Below are 25,186 nucleotides of genomic sequence, written 5' to 3'. Positions count from 1 at the left end.
TCTTAACGGCCACAGGATACTCCAGGGAGCCGAGGAAACTTAATTTATGTAGCTGTTCCCTTCAGAGGGCCGTTGGGGTATTTCTGACTCAATAATCCACGTCAGCACCTTTGTGCATGAAGCTAACTTCCTAGGTCGCTGTGATCAAAGAAAGATTTTTTTTTTGATACAAAATAGAACCAACAGCTACTACTAGTCAAGATTCCTTACTGGGAACCTTTACTCTCCAGAGATTTTACCTACGTTACTCCTGTCCAGGACTCCTTGGGGTCAATACTAATATCACCAAGCCATAAACGGAGGAACTGAGACTTAGATATTCATTTGTTTTGATACAGAGCCCAGCCAGTGCTGGCGCTGGACCCTGGACCCTGGCTGACACTCAACCCCCCTTCCTCTCCTGCACTCATACTGGTACTGTATGATCTCAAAGGACACGTGTGTCCTGTCAGTTCTGTCATTTTCCCTCGGTGTGGGAAATTTCGGTTTTAGGGATCTGCTTAGGTCTGAGTGTATGATTGATGGCTGGACCTGCTCCCGCCGTTAAAGTTCAAATTGCCAAATGCTAGTCTTTCCCTCGCTTCTAAGCTTAGAAGGCTGGTAAATATCTCCCACTTTTTTTTTTCTGTTTTTTCCATGGTTGGAATATTTTTAGATTTAACTCATTTCATCAAGCGTTTAGTTTCATATATAGAATCCGGTGTGGAACATAGTAGGTAGAATGAAGATAAACTAATTTTTCTCAAATTCCCAACCAGTTAACCTAGTTCCATGTGTTGCAGATGATCTCCTTCCTAATGAGATAGTAGATTCTTCATCTATAATAGAAAGCGTTCCTTCTCGATCCCTTATGCTTCCATGTGTCGTCCAGTAAGTATTAATTCAGTACCTGCTGTGTGCCCGACAGTGCTGGGTCCTGGGCGGTCCAGAGGTAGAAGGCAGCCGGTTACCACACGGGTGATCAAACCAACACTCACTTAGTTACAATGCATCTAGCAGTTGGGGGGGGGGGGCACAGAACGCCGTGATAGCTCAGAGCAAGGGTACCTGATTGATTTCTGCACAAATGGCTCCTGAAGCTCTCTGACTTTGAATATCTAATAATAATTTACTCTTTCCTCTCTAACTCACTGCTACTCTTGCCTGTTTGTTATGCCAGGTGGAAGTAGGAATGCTTTTTTTCTTCCACTTATGAAAATATCACATTGTACAATTGCATTAAATAACATTAAATGGAGTGATTAAATTGTAAAGAATTGACATTCTGTTATTCCAAGACAATTCTATTCAAGTGTTCTTTTAAAATTCTCTAAAATATTTTGCAGTTTTATGGTTTTATCCAAATGCATTGTTCAATCTCCCCGGTAAGCCTGTTTGTGGGCACTGGTGCCCCCCCCAAGACCACAACGCCTGGTACGCGTGTGTGTGGGCATTCCGTATTTTTTCTGCTATTGTAATCAGGCTCCTAGTTTTCTTATGTTTTATAACCTGTTTTTAATGTTATAAAAGCAAGCTATTAATTTTTATGTATTTATTATGTACTCGTCTACTCTGCTGAGCTCATTAATTCCCATCCCCTGCCCAATTTACCTATTTCGGTTTTCTATAGATGAATTCCGATCTGCAAACAATAGGCTTGATCTCTTTCTTCACAATATTTAGGACCTTCTCTTTTTCTATCCTATTTGTATCCAATTTGCCAGACTGTCCAGAAAAATAAATAAGAATGGCAATTATGGGCTTTCTTACTTTGCGCCTAGTTTGGTGAAAAGCTCGTCATTATTTCACTGTCTCATATGCTACTTTTTAATCAGGTTAAGAAAGTATCCCTCTATTCCTAATTTTTGAAAGAGTTTTAATTAGGCACAGGTGTTGGATTTTACGATTTCTGCGATCTCTCGTGATGTTTTTTCCTAATGACTGTTTGTGCAAGATAATGACTTCTTTGGATTTTTGGCAGCTGCGTTGGTCACACTTGACTGTGCCATTTGCCGATGTTTTTCTAGAAGCGGCCAGCCACCTTAGGTACTTCGGCAGCTCTGGAAGGAGGGTTGGCCCTGGAGTCAGCCCACCTCGGAAGGGCAGAGACAGCTCCAAGGACTCGAGCGGAAGGCGCTCCAGGCTCCAGAAGACAAGACCCAAGCCCCACAAGTCCTCCGAGTGTGGACCGCCGCGAAGGGTTCTGCACTCTCTGGGAACACCTGTTTCTCCGGGAGAATGATGAATGGATCTGGAAATGGAAGGGGCACTGCGTTTTCCAATGTCACAGGGTGGCCGCCGACTTGGGGCACGTCCTCCTTCTGCTATGCGGGGTTCCTGGACCTCTGTGTAGTTTGAGGTCTGGTAAGTTTGGTTGGAGGACATGGCAACCATTATTTGAGATGTGCACTTAATCTTGGCCGTGACGTTTGGGTCTGACATTTGGTAGATGTGCAGCAGGCCTTCTGTGCAGTAGCTCCCCACCCGGTCTTGGAGGCTTCTGATAGTTGTGCTCAACAGCCCTGGCACACTGAGCTGCCCGCCTCATTGGCAATCACTCCACAAATATTTACTGACACCGATAATACGCCCCACGCTGTGCTAGAGTGTTTTTAAATGTAGGTTATACACCACTAATGAAGCATCGAACTTTACATCGGAATCCGGGGATGTAATGTATGGTGACTAACATAATATAATAAAAAATCATTTAAAAAAATAATAAAATAAAATTAATTAATAGCCATCAGTAAAATTAGTCCACCCGAAATGATTATTAGTTTAGCACTGGTAATAAAATTTAAGTGTTTCCCAAAAAAATAAATAAATAAATAAAATGTAGGTTTTCTTGTTTTTTGGTGAGGCCAACAGACCAGGAGGTGACTGTCGTGGACAAGATCATCTGCTCCCCGTGGTCCCCAGGAGGAGGGAGCACGCAGGCTGTGCGGGGCCCCACGGGGCACACCAGGGCCAGTCTTCAGGCAGAGAAGGCGGGAAACATGGGGAGAGAGCCTGTGGTTCCTGTGGAAACAGGCAGGCTGGGGATTGCCTACTTGGAATGACTGCAGGGGACTCGGGTATGTAGGGGCTGCTCCAGGGGAGGAGGGTAATCAGGGCACACGGAGAGTGAGCTGAAGTGTACGAGCCCCATGACAGCCCAGGTGCTGAGGGGCCTGGCTCCAGACTGGTTGGCTGGCACATGATACGTGCTCTTACAGGAGGGTCCCCTACTAGCTCTAGGAACCAGTTAGCCCCAAAATGTAAAAACATAAGAAAATACAGAAAATAAAAAGACATGATCAATGCACAGAGCTTATAGTGAGAAAGAGAGAGGTGGCAAGCCATGAGAAAGGTCAGAGAAATAACTTGAGGGAAACGCTGGGAAAATCGGGCTGACAGTCCGCTGATGTCCTTAATAGGGACAACAATAGGCCAGGCCACAGAGTCCTTGAATTAACAGAAGAATAAAGTAAGTATGATGAAGAGTTTACTGGACTCTCTTGCCTCTGGGGACCTCACAGTCTTCTACTCCTCCACCCCTCCAATTTTACTCTTCCTGAAATGGGTCAAGAACAGAGAGGGTTCCAAGGACAGAGGGGAGGAGCCATTTGCTGGAGGAAGAGCCAAGGAGACCTCGTAAACAGGGCTGGATGGGACGGGCACTCTCTGGACAATGGGCCCCTCTTCAGCTGGCTCTTGGGCCACCCGACCCTCCAGCTCTCCTCTCCTGTGTATCTTCAGAGTGGGGTTGGGGGCATGGTGGCATCGGATGGTTTACCTCCCCCGGGGGGTGCACAGAGGAGAGCTCGGGTCTGCCGTCTTTTCGGGCCACGAGAAGGCAGTTCTTGCTGTCAGTTCATGAGTGGACCACCCAGGCCAGTCCCTGCCCAACATCAAAGCCCAGCAAACACAGTTCGACAAACCAAAGTGTCATTAGTAAAGAATGGGACCCAGTTGCCCAAATGTTCGTTCAAAATAAGACATCTCACCGAGTCTTAGGTTTTATTTATTTTTATATGCATTCGCGGGGAAGAACACAGTGTCAGCGATCCTCTTCGGGTTTATGGAAGGAGAGGCACAAGCATGTACACCCCTGAGGAAACGTCTATCAGAATAGACATTCTTCCGTGACCTGGGCGGCTCATTACTCGGTCACAGAGCCATCAACACGTGCAGACTTCCCTTCGGACCAGCCTGCTCTAGCACTCGCAAGCACTGACGGGCAGAGTCGTTTCAAGAAAACGGAGAATTTTATGTGGCCGAGGCTGTTTTCATCAACAGTTGCAAAGTGCACTGTTTCAAGGCTCAACAAGGTACTTTCCATTTTTAGCACATCGGCACAAAAGAAGAGGCTGGAGATCTGAGACCTTACATGGTTGAAAGGAGGAGGGTAGCATAGGGGTGTCAATGGGATGTTCTCGTCTGTGCACCTGAACACGGTGCCAGGGATCACAGATGTTCTCCAAGACATCCTCCCTAGAGCCCACCTGAGCGACTCAACTCCTCGGGCCCCTGCCCCCCTCTCCTGGACCGAGTTCTCTCTTACTAGACACTGGCATCCTCGCTGATGGAAATGCTCTGGCCTCTCCCACCAGGTGCTCCCACAAATGTTCCCTTGGAAGGAGAGGGAGGAGAACATTCAACAGGTTCTCTCTCCTTCACACTCGGGGAAGAGATGCTGTCACTCCATAATTTCACTTTTTTTCTTTATGATTCTTCTCACCAGTGTGGCAATAACAAAAGGGCCAAGATCAGGGTGTAGCTCTAGAAAAACGGTCCACAGAACCCATTTGGCATGTTCTAGACCAGACCCCTGCTCCGAGGGTATGAGGGCAAGAGGTGATCCAGAAGGGGAGAGGAGTGAGGTCAGTCTCCAGGGGACTTGACCAAATTATCCATGCTTCTCCACGAAAATTCAGAGCTCATCCTCTCAACTGAGAACCAGCTTGATTCTCATCCTCTCCACTCCCATAAAATTCGGTTTATCAGCAAATCCTGCTGACGCTACTGGGAAGTGTCCCCAGATCCAACCACCAGTGCTGCCGCCTCGCTGGTCCGAGCCACTACCAACTGCCACTTGCGTGACTGCAGTGGCAGACCCATGTTCCCACCCTGTGGCCACGGTGAAAAACCACCACGAACCTCGTGGCCAAAAGCAGCACAAATTCATCGTCGTACGGATCCGGGGGTCAGAAGTCTGAAACAAATCTCACTGGGCTGACACGCAGGTGTCAGGATGCTTTCTGTGAAGGGCTCGTGGGGCATCCGTGTCCTTGTCAACCAGCCCCTGTAGACCAGCCGTGGCTCCGAGCCCGGTCCTCCATGCGCTTCCCAGCCTCCCTGCCTCCCTTCTGAGACCTTTGTGAGTGACTGCTCTGGTCTCCCCCAGGTAATGCAGGGCGATCCCCCACCTCAAGGCCAGCGGGTCAGCAACCACGATTCCATGGGCAGCCTTCCTGTCCCCGTGAGTGTAAAACAGCACGTCCATGGGTTCCCGGCTGAGGACGTGGATGTATCTGGGAGGCCCTTACTCTGCCTCTAAAGTGTCCCGCAGCTTCCTCTTGCCCCTCCTCTCCACAGGCAGCCAAAGGGACCCCATGAAGCTGTGTATCACACCATCTCACTCTGCTCACAACTCTCCCGGGCCCCCGCCACCCCCTCGCGGTCCTGGCCCCCGAGCCCCCCACCAGCTGTACGAGCAGGTTTGCAAGCATTGAACAAACTCCGTCACTCCTGGCACCGACCCTGCTGCATCACCAGGAGTGGGACTGTGCCTGTGCGCTCCTGTTTTATTCACAATGTCTTCATCCATGCTCACAGGGGAGGCTGGTCTTTTGCTTTCTGTTATCTGGGTTTGATTATCTGTGTTCGGTTTTGCTTTGGAAGCTTTCCACCTTCTATAGCTCAGAGAAATATAAATAGCAGAGAAATCATTTCTTCCTTTAAAATTTGGAAAACAATCCAAGTCTTTTTATATGTTTGCATTTCAGTGAGCCTTCAGTTAAGCATCGCAGACAGTAGGTAAGGAGCCAGGTGAGGAAGAGCCACAGAGCAAGCTCTTAGAAATACATGTGGTGTGTTGTCAGGCTCCAGGGCCCTTCCCATTCCATGTAGCTGCTTATTCTAGCCCAAATTCAACACAAAGACCTTGACTACGGTGCTCCTTTCTAACCCCCACCCAGCCCAGTGTGGGGCCTGAGCCCTGAGGTGCTCCCACTGCTGGGGCTGCAAGTTGGCTGGGTGTCCAGACGCCCCTCACTCTTGGCCAGACGCCAATACTGCTCACAGGGCCCTTTGCTCTGGCAGACTGTGTGCTAACCGAAGGCCTGGGTCGCTTTCCAGGCTCTGGATTCGCCAGGAGACGCTTGGCCAGTCTTACCCAGCCCAGGACCCCCAGGCGTGACCTCTGACGGGCCAGCCTGGAGACGAGGAGGAATCGGCCATGGTCCCCACACAAGTTCAACGGTGCCTTAGTCAGGCTCTATAGCAAAATACCACCACTGGGGGCTTGAACATTCATTCCTCACATGTCAGGAGGTGGGGAATCCAAGGTCAGGGAGCCGGTATTGCTGGTTTCTGGGGAGAGCTCTCCTCCAGGCAGCTCCCAGGTCTCCGGTTATAAAGGCACCGATCCCATCATGAGGACTCTACTCTCACGGCCTCACTAACACTCACTATCTCTCAAAGGCCCCAACTCCTTATACCACTGCACTGGGGGCTAAGTGAATTTGGGGGGGACACGATGTAGTCCGCAGCAGATACGGGTACTCTTCAGTTAGGAGGAGGTCCTTTCCACTTCAGTCCCCCAGAAGAATCGATATTGTCTCTCTCTCTCACACACACACACACACACCTTTATTTTAATGAGAAGCTACTAACTTGAAATCAGCATAGTGTTATTCTCCCTGACACCATCTGAGCCAATATTTATAAACTATCTCTGCAAGAAAGCCCTGCGAAATCTGCTTTCAGAAAGAGCCTGAATCCATTACAAGAGGGAGTCTTACGTCAAGTACGTAAACGTGATTCCAGAATAGTTTAGAAGTTCACTGTGTGTTTTACGACAAGCCTTTGCTGCCTGGAGGAGCGGACGGGAGCAATTCTGGAACCCTCGATTGCCAAGTCATCTGAGGATCCTTGCAGACTGGCTAACCCACCTACTCGCCATCAGGACTGGGCTTTCCTTGTGTTTCCGACGTCCCAAGAGTAAGATAGAGTTAGTTATCCACACACGTTTCCACGCATCCCGCCAGCATCTGCTGGAGGGTAAAGGGAAGCCTTCAGTCTACTGTGCACACACCACTGCGTTCGGCGGGGCAGACTCAGTGGTGTGTGCGCCTCGCGCCAGGACGGCCGGTCCGCACAGCGCCCCCCGCTGGCAAGGGTGGCATGTGCCGTCATAGCATTAACCGGTGATCTAAGACTGCCCTGTCACGTGCCTCGCTATTTCCCCTCTATTTCAACTTCTCAAATCCATCAGGGAAGCGCTAGGTAGTAGGAAGCGAGGGGGCAAACTAAGGCCACAAGGGACCCTTAGCTCCACGGGATCACACCGGAGTAGCCGTGCGCACCTGTGCAGGATGTGGCCCTGGCCCCTGGCCATGCACAGTGCAGTGGGAGAAAGGACAGCAGCACAAGCCATAAGCCATTCGAGTACTTGGCGCGCCAGATACTGGAACCCGTGTGCGCTGAGAGCAGCAGCTGCTAGCGTTGTCATGGCTGGTCCTGATGATACCAGGTTATCGTTAGCAGCGAGGGAGCACTGTCGACAAACACACGCCTCCCCCTTCCTCCCGGTCCTCATAGGGGCCCGCACGCCTGACCACAAGCCACGGCTGGAGGTGGTCTCCAGGGCAGAACCAGGGGTGGCATCCTCTGTCAGCTGTCCAGAGCATGGAGACCCAGATGGGGAGACCAAACTAAGACCTACACGTGAGCCTAGAGTCAGGGCCGGAGAGGCCAGAGCTGAAGGCGGGTCCCGCTGTGGCTGATGACCCTAAGCAGAGCCCCTCGGAGCTGAAGCAGCCGAATTGGAGCAAATCAAGGAGGCTCCTTGGAGGTTGTCCACAGCAGAGCTGACACAGCCGCCCGCCACCTCTCCAGGCCGCTGGTCATGGTGGTGTCACCGTCAGGGCCCACGAGCAGGACGGTACCACAGTGGTTCTCAAAGTGGGGCCATAGGTCCAGCAGCAGTGGCATCACCTGGGAACATGGAGAAATGCGAATTCTCAGCCCCCAGACCTGCTGGATGTGAAACAATAGGTGGGCCCTGGCGTCGGCAGAAAGGCAGGGAGGCAGCCGCTAAGCCCGCCGTCCTCTCCTTCAGCTCCGCCATCAAATCACCCGGACAGCCCCCCCTAGGTCAAGTGGGCAGAATCTTTGAGGGACGGGGACGGGACATCTGGCTGTCTTTTCAAAACTCCACGGGGAATCCCAGTGCTGGAAAACCAGCAGCTCTAGAAGTGTTCCTGAAGAGAGTCCTTTCTAAACGAATGGTCGTAGTATGGCCTCAGTGTTCCGTGGGCTGGAAACAGTGGCCCGAGCGCGTGCTCCTGTCGCACCCGCCCCCTTCTCCGGGTCCGCGTGGCCCTGAATGCGGAGAGCTGTCCCGAGAACCTTTAACCACATGAACCGGCCGCACTTAGCAAGGTTTTCTCCTCTCCTGCTCCATGGCTGGCTGACTCCTTGGCCGTCAGAGTAGAAACCATAATCCTCAGAAGTGAGTTCACGCACGCTTTCCAGAAACCTGGGATCAACCCAACGCATGTGAAGGCAGCTGTGCTGGGGGTGCAGGGATGGCCTGGGAGGGACCCGGTGCATTTCCCAAAGAAGCCAAGAGTAACGGGTGTGTTGTGCTTCCTGTAGGATGATCTGTGTAGGGTTCCATTCAAGGCTTAAATCTTTATCGTCTGCTCAGCGTTTCAAACTGTTTTTGTTTTTTTATGCTTCTATATTGAATTTCAACATTATGATGCCCTCTTTTCTCTGGAAACCTGGTTCGGTTCCCCTGCTCTTCCCCTTGCCTTCGTCCCTCACACGGGATGGGAAATGCTGCCTAGATCTGACGTGACATGTCCTTGGGTCTCTGCCTTGCTTGGGTTAAGGCCACTCATGGCAACCTCCAGCCACGATCGCTGTTATAATTGCATGTAATTACGGGCTACGTGTGCTAACCCAGTTAGCAGAACAGCTAGATTAATTGCCCTTCATAATATCTTGATGCTTCCCATCACGTTCAGGGGCTGCCTAATTCGGCCCTTCTTCTGAACTACTTAATCCACAAGCAATATATGCTTAACAGTCTGAAAAATTACCAAGCTTGTCCAGTCTTTGCTAAGCTCAGCTCTACTGGGGCAGTGGTGGGGTCCCGGGGCAGCAGCGCCCACCCAAACCCCTGTACCTGGCTCCTTCCTCCCCTGCCTCCTTGCCAGCAGGTGAACCAAGCCCCCCCCCTTTCCTGACAATAAGGTTTCTGATGGCTTATCTGCTTCTTTTTTGAACGATTAAGAGATGGGGAAGCAGAAATAACCTCCCGCTCCCACAAAACCAGTCTCTTTATGCTTCGTACTCGCTGCTGGGCTGCTGGAGGAGGCTTGGGGGTGGGGAACTGTGGGGATCCCATCACCTCCACAGTAAACTGAGTTCTCCAATCTACCTTGAAGCTAAGATGGTTTCCCACCTATGTCTACCTTACTCTTCACCTTGTTTCTTTTTTTTTTTTTTAAAGATTTTATTTATTTATTTGACAGAGAGAGACAGGCAGCGAGAGAGGGAACACAAGCAGGGGGAGTGGGAGAGGAAGAAGCAGGCCTCCCAGTGGAGCAGGGAGCCCGATGCGGGGCTTGATCCCAGCACTCTGGGATCACGCCCTGAGCCGAAGGCAGACGCTTAACGACTGAGCCACCCAGGTGCCCCCTCACCTTGTTTCTGATCCAGATTCCAGACAGGGATTGGAGACACTGTTTAATTGGACTGCTTCAAAATCCCAACAGCCATTATTATTAGGATACCCAGGACAGTCCGGTGTGCGGGGGCAGGCAGGGCACCAAGAGTATCACCTCCGTGTGGACCATCGCTTCCAGATTAGGGGCCCAGCAGTGAGACAGGGGCTCAGGGGAGCCAGGGGTGGCCTCAACCACAGCACATTGGGAAATTAACCTCCGGTTTCATCCTTCATAAGCAGCTCACGGCAGACCACCTTCCAGGCAAGGATCAGGCCAAGAATTCCCTGATGCTCATGGGGGACAATGTTGTTTTTGGTTTTTTTAAGTACAGCCCATGTGCTTCCAATCCAGTTCGCTGTAGGCGATCTAGTCGTTAGGGGTTAGCGATCGGGATGTGCTAGGGACTGGATGTGTGTCCCCCACTCCCCCGATTCATATGCTGAAACCACCCCCAGTGTGGCTGGCGGTAGGAGGGGCCCCAGGGCGGTGGTCATGAGGGCGGGCCCTCAGGACAGGCTTAGTGCCCTCTCAGGAGGCATGAAAGAAGCCGCTGCTCACTTCTCCCTGCTCTCCTCCACGGAGGACATGACAAGGAATCGGCGGACTGTGGCCTGGGAACGGGCCCTCCCAGGGCTCCATGCACCGCCGACACCCTGATCCCAGACTTCCAGCCCCCAGATCCGTGAGAAGTAATGTCTGTTGTTGGTGAGGCCCCATCTGCGGTGCATTGTCAGATAGGAGGCAACCTGGATGCCGTCTGGGAAGCCTGAGTCACCAGGAGTCACCAGAAGCACGGAGCAGCGGACACCCCGAATCACTACCTTCCCCCTCAACAGCCCACATTTCGCTCCTTACATCATCTGAGACCAGAGCAACGGCCCCGTAAGCAGGATTACAGAGGCACCGCCATGTCCTTCCCTGTGAAACAGAACCAACATCACCACCAACAGAAATTATTTTTAGCTATTTTGATAGCTGCTGATGAAATTAGCTAAACGTAAGTGTTCCTGGTAATTTGATTCCTCCTCCCGGCCACGAATGGTGCTGTCTTCTGGACAACAGGATAAAACTCATTTCAGCCTGAGTTTGGCTCATGGGCTCTGGAGCCAGCCAGACTCTGTAGGTGGATCCCCGGCTGGCCACCGTGCAACCTCCTTTCCCTGACCCGTTTCCGCACCTGCTAATAAGATGGGGAAGGTAATGGCATCTTGCCTGTAAGATTACAGTGAGGGTTTCACAAAATAATCCCAGTGAAGTCCCTAGCACGGTGCCAAGCGTGTAGAAATGCTTACATGTAATGAAACCATTCCATTTTTTAAAAAGATTTATTTATTTGAGAGAGCAAGAGAGCAGGGGGAGGGACAAAGGGAGAGAAAGAATCTCAAGCAGACTCCCCGCTGAACACGGAACCTGACACAGGTCTCGATCCCACGACCCCGAGATCACCACCTGAACCGAAACCAAGAGTCAGACGCTTAACCGACTGTGCCACCCAGGCGCCCTGAAACCGTTCCATTTTTAAAAATCATTCCTGATTGAGATAAAATTATTCTAGAGAGATCTGGCCCTTTAAAAAGCTCAGAAAGTCAGTCTTGTTAACTGTCGGAGATTGTACCCAACACGTCTTGGTGAATGAGTTTGCTCATATGAGCTCGAGGAAGGGTTGGGGGGGAGGGGGAGGCTCACTGACTGATGACTGTCACACGCCCTCGTCCCGTGACCAGGCCTGGTACGTTGCTCAGTGGGATCCAGCCATGACTGGGTCCCTTTGACAGACCATGTGATCTCGGGTAGACTCCCTTTCTGCCCAACTCACCCGGGGACTAAGGACCATTGGGTCATCTTGGGGGCCACCGTCCTAACCACGGTGACCCAGAGGAGGGACTCTTGTCCCTGGTTTGCCCAGGGCCCTCCCAGGGGCCCTCCCAGCATCAGCACCAAAAGCCGAGGCCACCTGCGGAGAATCCGGGTCTCCTCACAGGCGGTGCCTGCACAGAGGTATTGGCCACGTCAGGGTGGGCAGCAGCCCAGAGTGCTGACCCCAAACCTGCTGATGTCATCATAATCCTTCTGATTTCTTCAAATGCCTCAGAGGAATCAACATCACCAGCCTCTCGCTATGGAAGACCTTTAATGTACTTAGAGATCATTTTAATTTTTCCTTCAGTTTTCTGCAGACTGAATAATCACAGTCCCACAGGCTGTGGGCTCATGCCATGACCTCCGGTCATCTCCACGATGACCCCGGCCCCAGGGTTTGCAGCCAGAAGGACTGAAGGCTCCAGTACTCGCGCCCTTCTCAGGGGCGAATCTTCGTCTTCAGAATCCTCAGGGGGGTGGGCTGGAGGGTCAGGGCCCAGGAGAGTCCAACCTGGCCTAGCCCAAAGCTCATCACAGCATCCAACTCAGCTCCGGACTTTCTCAGGGGCGTGGGAGGTGATGTGTGGTGCAGAAGTGTCGGACTCAGGGTGAAACCAGGTCAGAGTGGGGGGACTGGGCCCAGAGCACCCTCTCCTTACTTACCCCACTTCCCCAGGCTCTTGGAATCAGCCTCCTGCAAATGCACCTGTTGCTGGCAGAGCCCCGCCCCCGACACCTCCCCTGAGAAGCCTCCCCAGACTCTAAACCCCTCGTCAGCCACTTGTATGTATGCCTGGTGCTCCCACAAAGATGGGCACTTCATCAGTGTCTTGAGACTAACCTTCAGGGATCCTTTCTACATTTTGTCACAAGAGGAGCTTCTATGACTACGGAGAACACAGAAGAATCCATAATAATAAAGTCCCATTATTTCGGGGGGGGGGTGTCAGGGAATGACTGTCTTGTTATGTTTCTTGATTGTTTAGTGTCAATTTTATTTTCCAGGGGGTATTTCAAGATCTTTTAGGAAGGAGAAGCTTGACTCATTTATCCGGCTTTCCTTTTTTCTTTTTCTTTTTTTTTTTTAACCTTCACAGCATCTGTCAGGATGCCAGGGAGCTAAAAAGCACTCAATAACTGCAGTCAGAGGATGATGAATGAATTCTGCATAGGCCACCACCCAGCATGACATCCCGCATGCCAAAGCTCAAAGGGGTTTGTTGAATGAGTGAGTGAGCACTCCCCTGGATCCTGCTTATCCACTCCCCCTATTTGCCAGCCTGGTGAATACGAATGTGCCAGAAACAGAAAAACAATATAAAAAGATGGAATGTGACAAAAATATAAAAGAGTGGGATGAAGTGCTTGGTATTTTAGTGATTTCTCGACTTTTTACAGGGGAATTCTGGCTCCTATCCTCTCTCCCTCATTGGCAAAAGGAGCTGGGCGTATGTTTGAAAGGCCCTTCCTCTGGGACTCATACTGAGTCACCTTCCAAACTATCCCCCACCCCCCACTCCTTCAATCGTGGAAAGGCAAGCCACAGGACGGGAAATTCAAATGAAGGACAGCCGCATACATTGAGATGCTGGTATCCAAGAGAAAATCTTCCATGGGACCTTCAGTGCTCTTAGCTGCTGTCCGCACACGCGGACTTCGGTTTACTAAGTGTGGCACTAGGGTGAAGTCTTCACCTTGACACAGTGATCGCTTCCTCCGGCAGACATGCTGATCAATTTGCCTGCCGTGCTAAAGTACCCCCCTAGTTTAGGATGCCGTTCCCACGGCCTCCAAAGCACCAGCCCCTGCACTAGAACACAAAAACCTAACACAGGGACCAGTGACGTGCCACATAAAGAAAGTCCAGCCAGATAACCTTCAATAGCACTTGTTCTGTCCCTTCATTTGTGAAGTAGGCATGTGACTTGGAATTAAATGTGATCACTTCTGCAAAGCACTCAGCACAGGACATAAGCTAGCTGCTCAGGAAGTGTGAACCCTGCCCATCCGTCATGTTCACTGACAGAGATCACAGCTCCTGCCTTCCCAGCTCAGCTCCACTGGTTTCTTGGCCCTCAGATGCTCATAAGGTTGAATTCAGTGCCCTTAAGTCCATGCCTGCTGTAGCCAGCCTCCCAGATGGTCTCCCCACCATGCCCATGTGCAGTCCCCTCCACCACTGAGCCAGGACCCAAAACACAAGGGGCTTCTCCCTCTCCCCTGGGTCGTCTGGAGGGAGCATGTCCATGCTGTGAGGGGAGGCCCACGTTGTGAGGAGCTGAGAGCCAGAGCCTCCACCCAGAAGCACTCAAGTCTTCTGGTGACCTCAGCCCAGCCAACACCCACACAACTTCAAGAGAGACCAAAGCTGGAAGGACCCAGCTAAGCCACCCCCAGATTCCTGGCCCTCAGAAAATGGACGTTTGCTGTGGAATGCAGCTAAGTTTGGGGCTGATTTGTTATGCAGCAGGAGATGACTCATACATGCCTTTTTGCTTAAACCGGATCGAATCCATGTTCGGACTTGCAGTGCATGATCCTTACTTTAAGTGTGTTAGCTTAAGAAGTAGAAATGCAAGTAAAAATGTAATAGTTGAAGTTTCTCATGCTCTTTTTCTGAGGTATATAGAAGCTGACCCTGGTTTTAGGACATATGACTCACCTACCCGTCTGTCATTTCCCATCCCACCTTCATCTATCCAGGCCATGCCTTAAGATTGGGGTTTTAAGATAGAATATACATAGATAAATACACACAGTAGAGGGGGAAAGAATCCTTTTTCTTTCTAGAATTCCTTTTGGGAAGGTTTTTTCAGCAAACTCTTTTTTACCAACTAACTTGGGGTAAAAATTGAGCCTCCAGGACATGATTTATTCAATATGAGACTGTAGAGTGTGTGTGTGGGCGTGTGGGTGTTTGTGGGTGTGGGGTGTTGGGCCCAGAGAGTTGCAAGTCACATTTATTTGTGTATCATCAGAGGAAACACAAGAAGAGTGAGAAGAAGGGAGAGGGGGGGAAGAAGGACAAAGGCTCCATGCTATAGCTCTTCCCCTTGCTCCCCCTCATCTTATGTAAAATTACTAAACCCACACAATAAGTGAGACATATGAATTAGAGAGGCAAAAACCATGATGGGGCAAGCCTCTGTGTTCACACCAATGCACTGGAGTATGGACTGTTCAGGCACAGTGGCAGAGAGGAGGAGGAAAGATTGGGAACACAGAGAAACTATGGGAGGGCTTTCAGAGTTTTATGGAGCTGTAATATTGGGGGGTTGAAACACAGTTGAATCTCTGAGGGCTGCTGAAGACCCAAGGTACCGTGGATGGATGATGGATGGAATGGATGGATGGAGGATGGATGGATGTGTGGATGGATGAATGGAAGAGGGATGGATGAGTGGATGGATGGATGGATGGATGGATAGAGGATGGATGGGGGGTGGGGGGATGGATCGATGGATGAGGGGATGGATGGATGGGGGAATACAGGGATGGATGGATCAATGGATGGGTGGATGGATCGATGGATGGATGGATGGATGGATGGATGGATGGATGGATGGATGGATAGGGGCATGGATAGATGGATGGGGGGATGGATGGATGGGTGGATGGAGAATCAATGGAAGATGGATTGGTGGATGGAAGATGGATGAATGGAAGATGGATGGGTGGATGGATGGATGGAAAAATGGGTGGGTGGGTGGATGGAGGATGGATAGATGGGTGAATGGATGGAGGATAGATGGATGTGTGGATGGATGAATGGAAGAGGGATAGATGGGTGGATGGATGGATGGATGGATGGGTGGATAGATGGAAGAGGGATGGATGGGTGGATGGATGAATGAATGGAAGAGGGATGGATGGATGGGTGAGTGGATGGATGGATGGAGGATGGATGGGGGGATGGATGAGGGGATGGATGGATGGGGGAATGCAGGGATGGATGGATCAATGGATGCATGGATGGGTGGATAGGTGGATCGATGGATGGGGAATGGGGGGATGGATGGATGGGGGGATGGATAATGGATGGAGGATGGGTGGGTGGGTGGATGGAAGGATGGATGGATGGAAAAATGGGTGGGTGGATGGATGGAGGATGGGTGGATAGAGGATGGGTGGATGGGTGGGTGGAGGATGAGTGGATGGATGTATGGAGGATGGGTGGGTGGGCGGATGAATGTGTGGGTGGATGGATGAATGGGTGGATGGATGGAGGATGGATGGATGGATGAATGGGTGGATGGATGGAGGATGGATGGAGGATGGATGGAGGATGGGTGGATGGAGACAGAGTAGTAGACAGGTGTCAGCTCCCTGAGGGCTGAGAGCTGCAGTTTCATCTTATTCCTTTTTGTACACTCAATGTTACACATGACAGAGATTTTATAAATCTTTATGGAATAAATGAGTAAGTGGGTGAATAAATACTATACAAATGAATAAATAGATGATTGAACTTTCAAGTACTAATCTTCTAATATATGCACTCCAGGTCTGCACTATGTGGTTATCCTGAGACTTATGAGTATATTTCATAAGCTTACATGTATTTCAAGGCTGTGGAAGATACTCTGCCAACTTAAGGATACTTACCACAAAGCCATGCTTACTGCTTCTAGAAGGCATCACCTTTCGTCCTGGTCCACCAGACAAACATTTATGCTCTATATTTACCAGAGAGATGCAGAATGGAAGGACACAGTGGTACACATCCAGCCTGAGCAGAGCAGTAGCTCTCACAAACGAGTGGGCTTGTGCTGATAACTGAGTTCTGATTCTCTTTCTCGGGCTTCTCCAGGATTCTGCACCTGAACATGCCATTCTTCTGCACACACCTGAGCTGCTCTCATCATGAGAGTCCTCTGCCTACAAAGCCCTGCATTAGCCACAAAGGCTCTGCCATGTGCACACACACCACACACTCGGGGGGGTCTATGCCAGAGCAGCAGCAGCCCTAAACTTCACTCAGTTTACTGGGCTTTTTTTCTAATCCCACAGAGAACCTCAATAAAAGGAGATCATTGCAATACGAGCTGTCAGCTCCAGTGTGGTCCTGTAATTATCACCTTGCCAGACCTTGAAATCCTCCTACACACTATGTCATGGTTCTGAGTTCATCTGAACTTATGAATTATTTCCAGAGATAATGAAACCTATCAGATTACCTTTCAACTTCATTCTAAAGGAAATGAACTGGCAAGGAGACTGTAATGACTTATAAGACTTTCATGTCCTTAAAATAGCCAACCAACTTCCTCTCTCCTCTGCCCTCCCTCCCCTCCTGTTCTCCTGCTACTTCCTTTTCCTTCTCATAGGAGGCTTAGAAGGGCAGGAGACTGGAGGGGCCAATCGTAAGAAAAAGTGTGTGTGTGTGTACCTGTGTGCGTGAGGTGTGTGTGTGTGTGTGTGTGTGACTATGCATAAGCAGCTGACTCTGACTCACAGGGAAGGGATCCCACATCTTCCCACCCGCTTTCTCCTGTCCCCACCAACACCCACTGCCACTGGTGAGATTGTAGAAGGCAAGCCTCAAGGATGAAAACCAGCCAGAAAGGATATTATGAGTAAAATTATTATCTCTTCCTTTTCTCTTCTCTTCCCCTCTCATCACCCACAAGGCTATTTATAAATGTACAGTCCTAGCCCAGAACTTCCTCCTCAGACTCTACCCCACTACCTAACACCCCCTCGATGACCAACTGATAGTCCGCACCCCCATGGGAGGTGCTGCCGTGTGCTTCCCGCCCAGCAGCACAGATGGGCGCAGCTGCACACCTGAGCTCTGGGCCTCCGAGGAGCGGCATGCACCTGACCCTCCCTGCTCTCCCCCCATGTTGACAGTGCAGACAATCCTAAAGGCCTCAAATAGGCGGGGCTCCCAGCCTCCAATGAGTTCACAGGAGGCCACCAGACCAGAAGCTTCTCCCTTGGACCATGACGTGAACCAGAAATAAGCTCCTCGTGCATCCAGGTTCTTCCAGTAACCTTGTGTTTGCTTGCCCTGGTGTAGGGGTTGGACCAACCCCCCACTCAAAATTTGACTTGCAGATTGAGCCTGATGATGCCACACGTGGACCAAGAGGAAGGAAGAGTTTATTACTGACATGATGAGTCTCTTAGCGGAGCAGGGCAGGCTCCCAGCAGCATGGCTGGCTCCCAGCAGCATGGCTGGTGAGTGAGGAGGGGTCTGGCTTTTGTCGTGATCAGGGTGGGACAAGGGCGAGGGGTACCACACACAGGCCGGGTTTTGTGCGGCTGGAACTCCCCCTTGGTGCCAAGGGAGGGAGCATGCAGACCCTCTCCTCAGCCGGCCCAGATATGGGGAAGAGGGGGAGGGGCCTAGGAGGCCCAGAAGCTGTCAGCAAACACACATGGAACATGGAGTCAGCTTCCCTGTTACAACCACAGCTAGAACCACCTGGACTCACAGGCCATCAGAACCAAACCCAAAATCTGCATTACCAGGTTCAACCCTGCCCACACCCCTGATCTCCTTGGGACCAAGCCCACCAACCCCCAAGCTAGGCCTGCACAGAGGGCCATGTTACAGAAGTGATTGGGGCTTAAGTCATTCTCACCATCCACCCACATTTCCCACACTCGCCCTCCCCTCTGCAGCCCCAGCTGGGAGAACCCCCAGGGCCTGTGGGGAGGGGGGCCACCAGGCCCCTGTCTGCCAGGAGCGCCACTCAAGGGCTGGACTGCAGCTGTTTCCATGGGCCAGGGAGCAGTAACCAGAGGCCTGGCTCTTTTTTCCCTCAAGGTTTTCTAAGCTGTTACAAGCACGGAAGATGGTGGCGTCTAGGGTTGGTCACTCCATGACTGGAGAGCCACCATCGGCTCCCTTGAGTCTAGGGGTTGTGTTTTCCTGATTTTGAGAAGAATGAGCCCAGAGAGGTCTTTGCAGTGGGGGACACTGCAGACGCCCCGGCTGTGCCTGCGCCTACTTCACCGCTACTGAGCCCAACAAGGTGTGTCCAGGAAGCGGGTGCACGAAGCCTCCATATTCCTCCCAGGACACTGGTTCCTACTAACTGGAATGGCTCTCTCTGCTTCCTGCTGATTCCAGAAGGGATCCAACATTTCATTCAACATATATTTGCGACGGCCTAATAAGAGCTAAGTCCAACTCCAGAGCTACCTGATGAAAGCATATCCTCGTAGAGCTTATAATCCATGGGATCCTGAATCCAGCCCTTCCTACCTTTTTCTGCACTTGAATTATGTGGATTAATTCTCATTAGTGCCATTCTCCAATTTGGGACAAGCCCTACCTTTTCACGCTCATTCCCCATCCTTAGTTCCCTGTGTGGACCCCTCCCGCCCCAATACATGCTCATGTCTCAGGTCACCCTCAACTGGAGGGCTGTGCTCCACTCCTCCCTCGGAGTCCCCAGGGCTGCATTTTACAGTGAGTGACCGGCAGACCAGCCTCCCCCTTGATGCCAGGACCAGATTTCCCTGCACAGGTGGGTTGGGGAAAGTCTGCGGGTGTGTTTAGCCCTGCAGGGCCATGGACGCTTGACCACAGATCTCTGTTTCCACCCAACACCCCTCCACGCAGAGGGCTCTCTGCAGCCCGTGGAGCCCAGAACGCCACCTCCACACCACACTTACTCCCTGCAGAGCTATGGGAAAATCAGAACAGAATCACAAGACCTGTGCCATGATGCCACTGACCAGCAACATTCCCGACAGCCTCCAGCTCTGACCTGCTGTTTTCATTGCTGCAGTCAAAACAGACTGTCCCTGGCATGGGGGCCTGGTGGATGCATCTCATTACAATTTAATGGGGGGGCTGGTATTTAACCAGCTCTCGTTTCCCCCAGGTCCCCTGCTCTGAAATCTCAGAGCTGTAGTCCTAGTGGAAAGGTGATGCTGTTTCTCCAAGATGCCAAGCATCTCTGAAAGGGTCAGGGTCTGCTGCTCAGAACCCGGTCGCTACATTGGGACAAAAACACTGTGGTGGCCTGTAAGTCTCTCTGCTGGCTGCCCGTCACCCTCCAGGAGCCAAACAGTTTCTTTTTGCTGGTGCATCTCTCCACCATCAGGTGCATGTTTGCCCCTGAGTACCTGGTCCAGGAGGAGAGTGGCCTGCCTGAAGGAGGGGTGCGTGCAGGAACTGCAGCCTCATGGCTGGCTGGGAGCAGATGCCACACTCAGCAGCCTGCAGAGCCAAGCACAGAAGAGCTGTGGTTCCCGAGCGTACTCTGTGTGCAAAGCCCAGCGGCAGGCACCCAGAGATGCCCCGACCCTCATCAGCCCCCCATGGGGCAGATAACGTGCAGAGTGTGGTCAGTATCACCCCAGCATTCACACAGGAAGCAGGGGTCTAGGGGCTGGAGGACATGGACGATCCCTGGGACGGGACCCACCCTACAGGAGAGATAGCGGCCCCCAAGGAAATTCAAGGGCCCTGGGGCCCAAGTACAGAAGGACGTTCACACTTGGCAGTGCTCCTTATATCACATCCAGGGCCTCAAGACTTACAATTGAGGGGCGCCTGGGTGGCACAGCGGTTAAGCGTCTGCCTTCAGCTCAGGGCGTGATCCCGGCGTTGTGGGATCGAGCCCCACGTCAGGCTCTTCTGCTATAAGCCTGCTTCTTCCTCTCCCACTCCCCCTGCTTGTGTTCCCTCTCTCACTGGCTGTCTCTATCTCTATCGAATAAATAAATAAAAAAATCTTTAAAAAAAAAAAAAAGACTTACAATTGAAACGTCTACTGTCCTATCATCTCTAGGGGACAAAGGCGCATAAATGAGAGCCACTGGTGTCACTGCTAGGGTGGGTGGCAGGTCAGGCCCCAAAAGGCCCTGGACACCGGGGTCTGGTGCACACACCCTCAGCGGGGCTGGCTACCAGTGCCGCGTGGTTGCCGGCTCCAGTAGCATAGCCATACCGTGGATGGGTGGACATGAACCCCGGGGACTAGTGAACGTCCAGCAATGAGCTCGGGGGTGGCGTGTGAGGGAGAGGAGGACACGCGATCTGCTGCAGATGCAAACGCTCGCACCGCGGCCGATTTCAAGCTGCCAGCGGCACCCCATGGAACACTCAGAAGCACGTGCTTCCATTGCAATCCCCCGTAGCACAGCAGACAGAACCTTAAGAGCACAGAGAATAGCAAAATGTCGTGAAATAACTAGGAGGTGGTATGTTTTGACTATACATTACCTTTGTTTTGAATATGATTTATTTCATTGTGAGCTTACATAAGCAGTTTCCATAAGGGCCATGTTCAGAGCAAGATCCCTAAGAAATGTAAGAAGTGGCTCCCACAGCCTAGCACTCTGCCAGCTGGGAAGGAAGAGTGTGTGGGCATCGCACAGGGTCCAAGAGGTCAAGTTTAGCACAGGAAGACACTCTGGGGCACCCAGAGCTATCTGGGCAGAGATGAACAGGAGCAGAAATGGTTGTGGCGATGTGGGACAAAGCCTGGGAGGCCCTGCACTGCGGCCTGCTATCCTGCCCCGCTCCTGGGCGTGGGGGCAGCCAAAACCCAACCCAGGGCACGGCCCAGTAACTGCAGCGGCCGCAGCCCTCTGCCTAAGCCTTGCAGCCCAGGCGGCCACCCTGAGATCTGGACGGCTCTCACCAGCATGCAGTTTGGGAAGGAGTAGCCCCAGTCTGAGAATGGGAAGGGTTTGGAAAGCGGTCTGTGTAGTTGTCAAAGCACCTGAAAACTGGCTCGAGCTCCCGGTGACCGGGGGAGATGGTTCCCAGTCACAGCTTCTGGGAGGGAAGGACTGGGATGTTCATACAGCTCTTAAAGCCTTCAGAGGACCCCCTGGGGGAAGAACCCGCCACAATAGAGCAAGGCTGAGGCTGGCACAGAAGGAAAATAAAACCAGGCACTTTGTCTACAGCTTTATGTCTTTAAATTTCCTTTTCTCAAAAAGTTTATGCTAATCGAACTGCCACAGGAGCCTAAGCTACTTTGCTGTCTTTCGGGTGATGGAAAGGACATGGGGTTTTTGAAGTCAGACGACCTGGGTGTAAAGGTAGGTCTGTGGCTGCTGTGTGACCACAGGTAAGTCACTTACCCTCTCTGAGCCTCTGCTTCCTCCCTTAGAACATGGGAAAAAGAAGAGTATCAACCTCATAGGACAGCAAGGAAGGTCAAATAGGACATGAAAATAATCTGTAGAAGGTGAAGCCCTAGGTGAATGTGGGCTATCATTTACTGCGAAGAGAAGGCCGTTCATGGTTCAGTCTCAGGAATCAGGACCTCGGGAAGTCGGTGTGTCCTCCTTTATGGGTCTGAATTTCCTACTTCCATTTTCATGGTCTCTGTGTATTTGTGTCTGCTATTACGGGCCACTTCACATCTTTCTAGAAGGAAGCAAAGTACAAAAGCAAACAAGACAGCTCCAGGGAGAGAAGTATGGCGGGTCAAGGGCTCTTGCAACCGGTCTTCTCAGGAACAGGGTCAGAGACGAGGCCAGCCAGCCCCAGCTACCCAGCATGGACAAAGGGGAGTCTGCTCCCCAAAATACCACCGAAATTCCCCAGTTTTATACCTTCAGCCTCAGAGCAGAAGTCTGAGTTTTGTTCTCTATACAATTTTTAGAAGCAAAACACTTTTGGAAACATTTTTTTCTCATGTACCAACCACGCAGAGCCGAATGCAGCCTGTACCGGGGTTTAAACGAGACCAGCCAGGTAGGTGAGACACTCGAGCTGCCACCGCATTTCAAACACAGTGCACGACGTGTTACACAAACACCATTCATAAACCTGAGTCGCCGCCCTCCGACGGGAGCCGGGTACAGGTATAAATAGCCCGTACGTGTCAAACAGAAGAAAGGAAAGCAAGTTCGGGGAATAAGGTGGAAATCATTGTGCCCAATTTAAACATAAAACATCTCAGCCTTACCATTATTTACAACCTCCTAGAACAACACCTACCCAAAGAGGAGAGAATGTCAAATGGAAAATTCTCAACAAGTGAATGTCCCCGCGTGGAGCAAAGAGAAGGAATGATGCAGTGGCCTATGACTCTGCTGTGTCACTTCCCGGCTGCCGGGTGCACGGGCACCGTAGCATTTTCTGGGCGCGCGGCTGTGACAACGTGGAGCCATCGATCTGCGTTCATGGATTCTGTGATGGTTTTGGATTGACAGCCAAAGAGCACAGTTCGTGGTGACCAAGAACTAACACTTTGAACCTGTGAACGTTTTACAAACGCATTTTTCCCTTGGATTCCTGCCTCCCCTTGACTTTGGACATAATTCATGACCGACGTACAGCCCGAGCTGCGCTCCTGACGTTGCGGAGAGGGCTCTCCCATGGCACAGTGTGAAAACAGACAGCCTGCGGGTTTGGGGACAGTCAGAGCCAGAGGCGAATCTGTGCACCCTCCAGGCCGTCCCACAGAAGCACGGGGCATGGCCAGGGGTCAGAAGAAACACGAGAGGCTCAGGCAGCCCACGACACCCCCGAGGCTCAGCGGGTCCCCCAGACTCGGCCTGGATCCTGGGTCATTCCGTTCCTGGGCAGGCCCCGGGAAGCCTGCCAGCACCCCTCCCGCAGTCCCAGGGCTCTGTGTGCATGGCACGGTAGCTCTCAGAGAGGGGCGTGCACTCAGGAAGCCGCAATCCTTGCCCAGGAGAGGTCCCACGGCCCAGAAGGGATTGCAACCCGAGCGCAGGCTGGGCAGCGACCCCTTGACCCACCGCTGCTGCAGAAGCCCACAGTCCGCAGGTGTCTCTCGCGCGTCCCCGTCCGGCCCCGGCACCCGTGAACTCAGGCTCGGAGGACGTGCGCGGTGTGAGTTAAGAGCTCACTAGCGTGTAGATCATGCTGAATGCAGAGAGAAAAGGAAGAGAAGGAGTGAGCGGGAGCCCAGGAAGGACTCAGACTGACCCTCACCCAAGGGTCCTTCCCCAAGCTGGACCCCGTGGCTGCTTTCTCGTCCTGGCACTAGAAACTCTACCCCCCACCCCACCCCCCACTGCCTTGCACCGCATTGGACTGAGGCTGTGCTGTGAGCGTGCACTGTGTCCCCTGGGTAGAAGATGTGATAGCTCCAAGTGCAGGTTATTATCCTCATCCGCATGGTTATTACGGCAGCCGTTCCTCCTTCCTGCAATTGTACGCCAGGTCCCCGGGCGGGGGCGGGGGGGCGTGCAGGGGGTTCTCTTTCCATCAGCTGCCGCATATGCTTCTACGATGCCACATGCCACCCCACTGCTGGGAAGATGCCCGGAGCTGGAGGGTCTCCCTGCCCTCGGGGGAGCCAGGGGTCACGTGAGAAGAGGATCGCTCAAGGTCACAGAGCCAGGGAGGGCAAGGCAAGGAGCCGCATCCCACAGCCAAAGCCAGAGCTCTCTCCGTGATGATACCAAGGGAGGTCACAGATGCCCTTTACCTGCTCCACTCACTTTCGGACTTTCGGTCACTCAGCATGTATTGTGCACCTCCTGCATGCCAGGCACCATTCTCGGTGCTGAGAGACAACGGTGAGAGTGCAGCCTGACACCTGCCTCGAGGGAGCACACAGCCAAGCTGAAGCAATAACAAGGAGCTCATGAGAACCTACTGTGTGCTGCTCCAGCCAGGGTACTGCAGACACACAGGCCAATGAGACAGATGGGGTGTCTGCCATCAAGTCGGCCAGAGAGAAGAGAATCATAGAGGGAGAGGAATAAACAGGAAGGACACAGCTAGGACCCAGAGCAAAGGGCAGGAGGGCGGGGCTACTTCACCCTCCTGGCTGGGGAGATGGCTCTCTGGGGTGCGCAGATAGTCCACACTGGCCCAGCCTGCTAGTGTTCGAGTTCCTGTTAGACAGGAAACTGCAAGCATCTCCTGGTCCACAGGGCACCTGCTGGAGACGTTAGCACACGATGCTGAGAAGAGCCCAGCTCTGGGGCCAGACAAATGCGTCTCGGCTAGGGCCTCAGACACATTTCTTAATCTCTGCAAGGTCCTGTGAAATGCCAACCCCACCTTGACAGGGTCCCAGCGGCTATCACTTCAGTCCGCGCTCGGCTCAGACCCAGCTGTCTGCGTGCGTGGGTCCCCCTCTCTCCCTACTAGAGTGGCCGGGGCTGATGGTTCTGTGCTCCCCCGCAAGCCCTGGATCCAAGGGGCTGGGAGTTCTGGGCAGGGAGACACGGGGTCTTTGAGGAGCTCTGCAGAGCCCCAAGGCGCCAGGTTCAACAAAGAAAGGGGAGCCCTGGCTGCCACCCAAGGTCCCTGAGAAGCAGGAGGTGCAGTTTTTCCAATTTTGTTTTAGCAGCAAAGTAATTAACAAATGCAACATGAAGGCAGAGCCAGACCAAATGGAAGGACAGACAGCCAAACGGAATGTCTGGGACACGATGTTTACAGGATGATCACACTCAGGCAATGGGCAGGAGCCGCCCCCGCTGCACCCCGCTCCCCA

General features: G+C 52.1%; 1 long non-coding RNA gene across 1 annotated transcript; it reads right to left on the bottom strand.

The window, feature by feature from the left end:
* Positions 1–17,156: 17,156 nt before the first annotated feature.
* Positions 17,157–25,167, bottom strand: LOC117803388. Its single transcript, XR_004627208.1, has 2 exons — positions 24,180–25,167; positions 17,157–23,598 (listed from the first exon to the last, which is right to left on the bottom strand). It is a non-coding gene; the product is annotated as an uncharacterized LOC117803388 (long non-coding RNA).
* Positions 25,168–25,186: the final 19 nt, after the last annotated feature.

This window comes from Ailuropoda melanoleuca, chromosome 8, assembly GCF_002007445.2.
Source record: "Ailuropoda melanoleuca isolate Jingjing chromosome 8, ASM200744v2, whole genome shotgun sequence".
NCBI classification, from domain to species: domain Eukaryota; kingdom Metazoa; phylum Chordata; class Mammalia; order Carnivora; family Ursidae; genus Ailuropoda; species Ailuropoda melanoleuca.
Note: the sequence above shows the minus strand (reverse complement) of the source record. Positions and strands in the feature narration are given on the sequence as shown.